The sequence below is a fragment of the Eumetopias jubatus genome, unplaced genomic scaffold (genome assembly GCF_037043125.1).
Source record: "Eumetopias jubatus isolate StellerSeaLion01/CBP00866 unplaced genomic scaffold, mEumJub1_p1.0 scaffold_11, whole genome shotgun sequence".
In the NCBI taxonomy this organism is placed as follows: domain Eukaryota; kingdom Metazoa; phylum Chordata; class Mammalia; order Carnivora; family Otariidae; genus Eumetopias; species Eumetopias jubatus.
The window spans coordinates 110,227,677-110,234,440 of record NW_028274817.1 but is presented as its reverse complement, the minus strand read 5'-3'; positions in this window follow the sequence as shown (position 1 = coordinate 110,234,440).

Here is a 6,764-nt window from a genome sequence, read left to right as displayed (position 1 = left end):
TGGGAACTTTTTATTTATTTATTTATTTTACACACTTGCTCTGGCTAGGACTTTCAATACTATGTTGAATAGAAGTAGTGATAGTGGGCATCCTTGCCTTATCTTAGAGGAAAATATTTTCAGTTTTCTACCACTGAGTATGATATTACCTGTGGGCTTTTCATATATGGCCTTTATTATGTTGAAGTAATTTCCTTCTCTTCCTGGTTTAAAGTTTTTATCAGGAAAGGTTACTAATTTTGTCAAATGCTTTTACTGCATCTATTGAGATATGTGATTTTTTAAAAAAGATTTTATTTATTTGTCAGGGACAGAGAGAGTAAGCAAGCACAAGCAGGGTGAGCAGCAGGCAGAGGTAGAAGCAGCCTCCCCACCAAGCAAGGAGACTAATATGGGATTCGATCCCAGGACTCCAGGATCATGACCTGAGATGAAGGCAGACACTTAACTGACTGAGCCACCCTGGTGTCCCGAGATATGTGATTTTTATCCTTCCTTCTGTTAATGTGGGCTATCACAATGATTGATTTTCATATTTTGAACCATCCTTAAATTCAAGAGATAAATCCTTCTTAAAGGAATTAATGGGAAAAGAGCTCATCAGATTTTAATAGATGGAAAGTACATAATGGAGTAAAAGAGATTTTTGAGTAAAGGGTTGCTAAAAGAATAAAACATGCTTAGAAATAGCTTTTTCTTAACTCTAAAATTTATTTCCAAGTGCTTGTTTTTCTACCCTCACTATAATGGTTACTTCTATGTGTCAACTTGGCTAGGTTATAGTACCTAGTTATTTAATCAAGCACTAATCCAGGTGTTGGTGTGAAAGTATTTTGTAGATACAGTTAACATCTACAATCATCAGTTGACTTTAAGTAAAGGAGATTACCCATGATAATGTGGGTGGGCCCCATCCAATCAGTTGAAGGACTTAAGAGTAAAAACTGAGGTTTTCTGGAGAAGAAGAAATTCTTTCCTAAAACTGGAGCCTCAGTTCCTGAGTTTCCAGCTTGCCTGCCTGCCCTATGGATTTCAGACTTGCCAGCTCTCACAACTGCATAAGCCAATCCCTAAAAAGAAATCTAAAAAACCCATAATTTTCTGTTCCCTCCTTTGACAATTCATGTCATCATCTTCCTCGTCTCATAAAACCATCTATTCTTCATCATCACTGTTAGCAACTTATTTGTTATATAACTTCCCATGTATTAAACACTTCGACATCTGCCTCAGTCTTTCTTTCCCAAGTCATGCCATCCTCTTGGGTGACCCCAGTGTCCTTGTTGATGACCCACCAACAACCTATCCTATACATTTCTTGACCCTTCAATTCTAGTGACTTCTGTATGTCAGATACACACACCCATGGCCAAAACCTGAACTATCTGTACCCTGACTTCAGGGAATTTGGGTCACCACAGCAGCCAACTCCAAAATTTGCAGTACTGTCAGATATGAACAGGGTGGAAATATCTGGAACAATGCCAGAGTCAGTATGGAAGGGGGCAGTTGCTACTCCTCAACTTATATCAAAGAAGTAGATAAGTGTTTACATCTAAAGAGGATCATTTATACCAGACAACTTGGATACCCAATGTTTTGGGTGAAAGTATTTGTTTTATTCTTCCTTTTTTAAAGATTTTATTTATTTGTCAGAGAGAGAGAGAGAGTGCATGCACAAGCAGGTGGAGTGGCAGGCAGAGGGAGGCAGAGGGAGAAGCAGGCTCCCTGCTTAGCAGGGAGCCTGATGTGGGACTCGATCCCAGGACCCTGGGATCATGACCTGGGTTGAAGGCAGATGCTTACGCGTCTGAGCCACCCAGGCTCCCTATTCTTCCTTTTCCATCTAAAAGAGTTACTCTCTCTGTCCTCTCATTTCTGAAACTAATTCTTTTCTTTATTTCTCATTCTTTTCTTCTAGAGGCTTTCCCTTTCACCTAATTGTAAATTCCTGTGAGACTTCACTTTCTCCTTTCTGAAAGATTTGCAATTTACATGGCATATTGCCTAATTCAACATCATAAAATTACAGATATCACAAAAATTACATTGAAAATAGGGGTAAGTTCCTTTTTAAAGGTAAGAAAATGCAAGGACATCAACCACTCTGGGAGGTTATGTTGGAATTAATACTTTCTTTTCTATTATAGTTGGCAACAAAGGAAGGAAAGGAAAAAATAATTTGTTTGTTAGAAGAATAGGAAAGAGTAATGGAGCTTAGGGCTTGTAAAATCCTAAAGAAGAGGAAATATAAAGATATATCACATTGCTTCTATTTTTTTTTTTTTAGGTATACCTTGGGAATTTTTATTTTATTTTTTTATTTTAATTATGTTATGTTAGTCACCATATAGTACATCATTAGTTTTTGATGTAGTGTTCCATGATTCATTGTTTGCATATAACACCCAGTGCTCCATGCAATACGTGCCCTCCTTAATACCCATCACCGAGCTAACCCATCCTCCCACCACCTTCCCTCTAAAACCCTCAGTTTGTTTCTCAGAGCACACTGCTTCTTTAAAAGAGCCTGGGATAGTGAATAGTTAAGGGTAACTAGGCAAACTCAAATCCATCTAGTTTTAAGCAGCAACAAATAAAAGTAACTGCTTCTTCTCTTTTCCTCTTCATCCCCAGAGAGTTAGAGAACTGGCAAAGGTAACTAATTCCTCCCCTTTCTAGGAACTTAGCTCCTGAAATGGATCTATTATTCTTTGAATGTTCTAACCACACAAAACATTTTGTAAGAATGCCCTGAATAAAAGAACCATAGCATAGCTCTCTCATGGCTATAGACTAGGACACTGCACAGACCTCCAAAACTTGTTTGCTTTAGAGTTCAGAGAATTAAGTTTGTCAATTTCTCCACCCTTTAGGAAATACCAAAATGCTAAATTAACCTGTTAAGCTATCACTTTTCATGGTCATTTGGGCAGGGGGTGGGGGAGGATGGATAATAGGACAGTTTCCAAGGCTCCAAATTTCAAAGCTGCCTTTGATACCCTTCTCTCTTCAACAAGTCCTTTTACTATCTCTTCCTTTACATCATCTTTTATAATCCTGCCCTTCTTTTCCATGTTCACTGCCAGCACCCTGGTTCTGTAACACATTCTCTCAAGACAGAAACATTGTAATAAAACCTCAGCAGCAGTATTCCTGCATTTTTTCTGTAGTATCCCTTCCAATTTATTATTACTACAGAACAGAGATTCACATTTCTAGAACATATCATGGCAGTCCTATATTCATAAACATTTAATGACTGCACTTCGGAAAAAAGGTAAAGTTCAAACACATTGCAAAATGGCTTCTTGGGTACCTTCCAAAATTTACAGACAGCCTAATATTTCACTTCTCCTTAGCCATACCAGTTATCTTTCAAAAACAAAATAATAATATTCTGCTAAAAAATTCTAATTCACACACAAATAATGGAATTATCTGATTTTACAATTTTAGAAAACTTAGAGAACTTCAAAGAAAGATCTGTTTCAAATCTCTTTTTATCAATCTGTCCCTGACACACTTCAATTTTTTTTCATCTGGCATGCCCACACTAAGGTTTACATGAGTTAACATATACACAGAGCTTAGAGCTGTGCTTGGCACACAGAAGCCCTATTCAAGTATTTACTATGATTAGTATATAGTTAGTAATGGGAAGTGTGCAATCTCCAGATGAAGACAGACCTGGGTTTTGGATTTTATGTCTGGACTCACTAGCTTCGTGATCATGAGTTAATCACTTAATCTTTCTGGGTCTTTGTTGATTCTTGTGCAAAAGAGATAATAATAACTACCATGAAGAATTATAAAATAAAAGATAATGAAGGCAAAATGCCTAGTATAGGACCTGGTACATAGCAGGCACTCCATAAGGGGAAGTTTTTACTATTATTATTCATTTCTGTACTTTTTTCTCTGTGTTCCCCAGACCAAATACCCCTCATCATTACTTCTCTTCCCTCATTTGAACCCTATCCACCTTTTCCTGAGAAACCAGACACAGAAGATTCATCATTCTTTTCCCTCACTGACGATTTAACTGTACAGCCCATTTGGCTCATGCATGGCGAGAATATTTTATAGTAAGAACTCAATTCCATATTTGCCAGATATCAACACCTTTTCTTTTCCAAACAGCTTTACTGAGATATAATTCACATGCCATATAATTTATCCATTTGAAGTGTGCAATTCAATGGATGTTAACATATTCATAGAGTTGTCCATTCATCACCACAATCTTTAGACCATTTTCATTACCCCAAAAATAAATCTCACTCCCCACAGACATCAAAACCCCAGATCCTCCACCCCCTGCAAAGCATAGGCAACAATTAACCTACTTCCTGTCTCTACAGATTTCCTAATTCTGGAAATTTCATAAAAATGAAATCATACAATATACGATCATCTGTGATTTCCTTCTTTCATTTAGTATAATGTCTTCAAGGTTTGTCCAAGTTTTGCATATATTTATATTTCATTTCTAGTCACAGCTGAATAATATTCCAGTATGTGATTGTAACATCAAAGCCTTTTAAATTGTGTTTCTTGGAAAGAGAGACCAAAGGCAACAAAGACTAGAAAGGAACACAGACAATCTACAGGGACAGCAACTTTACAGGTAATAAAATGGCACTAAATTCATATCTATCAATAATTACTCTGAATGTAAATGGACTAAGTGCTCCAATCAAAAGACTTAGGGTAACAAGGGGGCGAAGCAAGATGGCAGAGGAGTAGGAGACCTGGATTTCGTCTGGTCCCAGGAATTCAGCTAGATACGGAACAAACCATTCTAAACACCTATGAACTCAACAGGAGATTGAAGAAAAGAATAGCAACAACTCTTTGAACAAAAAGTGACCACTTTCTGGAAGGTAGGATGTGCGGAGAAGTGAATCCGAGGGGATATTTGGGAGGATAGACGGCGGGGGAGGGGGCCTCCGTTGGCCGCTTCTGGCAAGTGATAAGAGCGGCGGAGCACAAAATCCCAACTTTTAGAAGTCGGCTCCACTGAGGGACGTCACTCCAGTGGCTAAGCGGGGGGTGGGGGGTGTGTGTGTGTGGAACCCTCGCTGGCACAGTGTGGTCTCAGGACCCTCGGGGTCACAGAAAGACCGGGGGTGCCTGAGTGCGGCAGAGCTCCCAGGGTATCAGAGCTGGGAAGCCGGCTGCACAGACGGAGCCCAGGCACGGGCTCTCAGCTCGGGGTTGCCATAAACCGTGATCCGAGGCAGTTGGGCCACTGCTCTTCCAGCAGGGACCCAACAAGCAGCAGATCCGGGGAGAATCCCCTTCTTCCCTGGGGAGGAGTGGCGCGGGAGCGCACCGCAGGGATCTGCTGGGTTTGGAGACTCCACATGGGGTCATGTGCCAGAGAAAGAAACCCTTGGTCACAGGCCGGGTGAGCACGGAGTGCGGCCAGAGACCGGGGAGACGGGAGTGATTGACTGCTTTTCTCTGGGGGTGCACTGAGGAGTGGGGCCCCGAGTTCTCGACTCCTCTGGGCAGAGATTGGGAGGCCGCCATTTTCACTCTCATCCTCCTTGCCAAACCGAAAGCTTGCAGGGAACAAAAGCTCTCCAGAGCAAACCCGAGCAGATTACTTAGCCCAGACCCGCATGGGTGGGGCAATTCCACCTCCAGCAAAGACATTTGGGAACCACCGCAACAGACCCCTTCCCCAGAAGATCAGCAAGAACCGCCAGCCAAGACCAAGTTTACTGATCAATGAGAATGGCAGAAATCCAGCGCTAGGGAAATACTGCACATAGAATTCATGGCTTTTTTACCATGATTCTTTAGTCTTTCAAAGTTAATTTTTTTAACGATTTTTTTTTATTTTTCTTTTTCCCTTTTTGAACCAACATCTAATCAAACCCTTTTTTAAAAAACATTTTTATTTTTCCTTTTTAGAGTCAGTTCCTTCTTTCATTTAGTATAATGTCTTCAAGGTGTCTGTTTTTGTGCCAGTACCATACAGTCTTGATGATGACATCAAGACAGTTCTCTCCCTTCATAGTAGTTACCCTTAATTTGGCATATATATATAAGTTGTTCTCTCTTTAAAATTTTGAGATACAGTTTCTTCTAACATATCAAAATATACCCTAAATCTCTAGGGGACAGCTTTGTTCTAGTCTCCTGCCCGATTACATTCTCTCCTTTTTTTTTCAAATCCTCTTCTTTCTTTTTTCAAACAACCTCTTAACAATTCCTTTAATAAAATCTTTTATAATTTTCACCTTTCCAGTCATATGCCATCCCTTCATCGTATTAACCCTTAATTTTGTACATCTATAAGTTTTTCTTTCTTTAAAATTTTGGGAGGCACTTTCTGCTAACAGACCAAAATACACCCAAAATCTAGTGTGTGGCACCGATCTATGCACCAGCCTGATCATATTTGATCATATTCTGTTTTTTTTGCTTTATTCTGTTTTTTTTTTTCTTTCTTTCCCTTTCTTTTCCCCTGGTTTTGGGCCTTTTCTGATTTGTTTAGAGTATATTTTCTGGGGATGTTGGTACCCTGTTAGCATTTTGTTCTCTCATTCATCTATTCTCCGATGGACAAAATGACAAGACAGAAAAAAATCACCTCACAGGAACCTGCTCAATACAGACGTTAGCATGATGTTGGAATTAGAGTTCAGAATGATGATTTTAAAGATACTAGCTGGGCTTGAAAAAAACATGGAAGTTATTAGAGAAACCCTTCCTGAAGAAATAAAAGTACTAAAATCTAACCAAGTCGA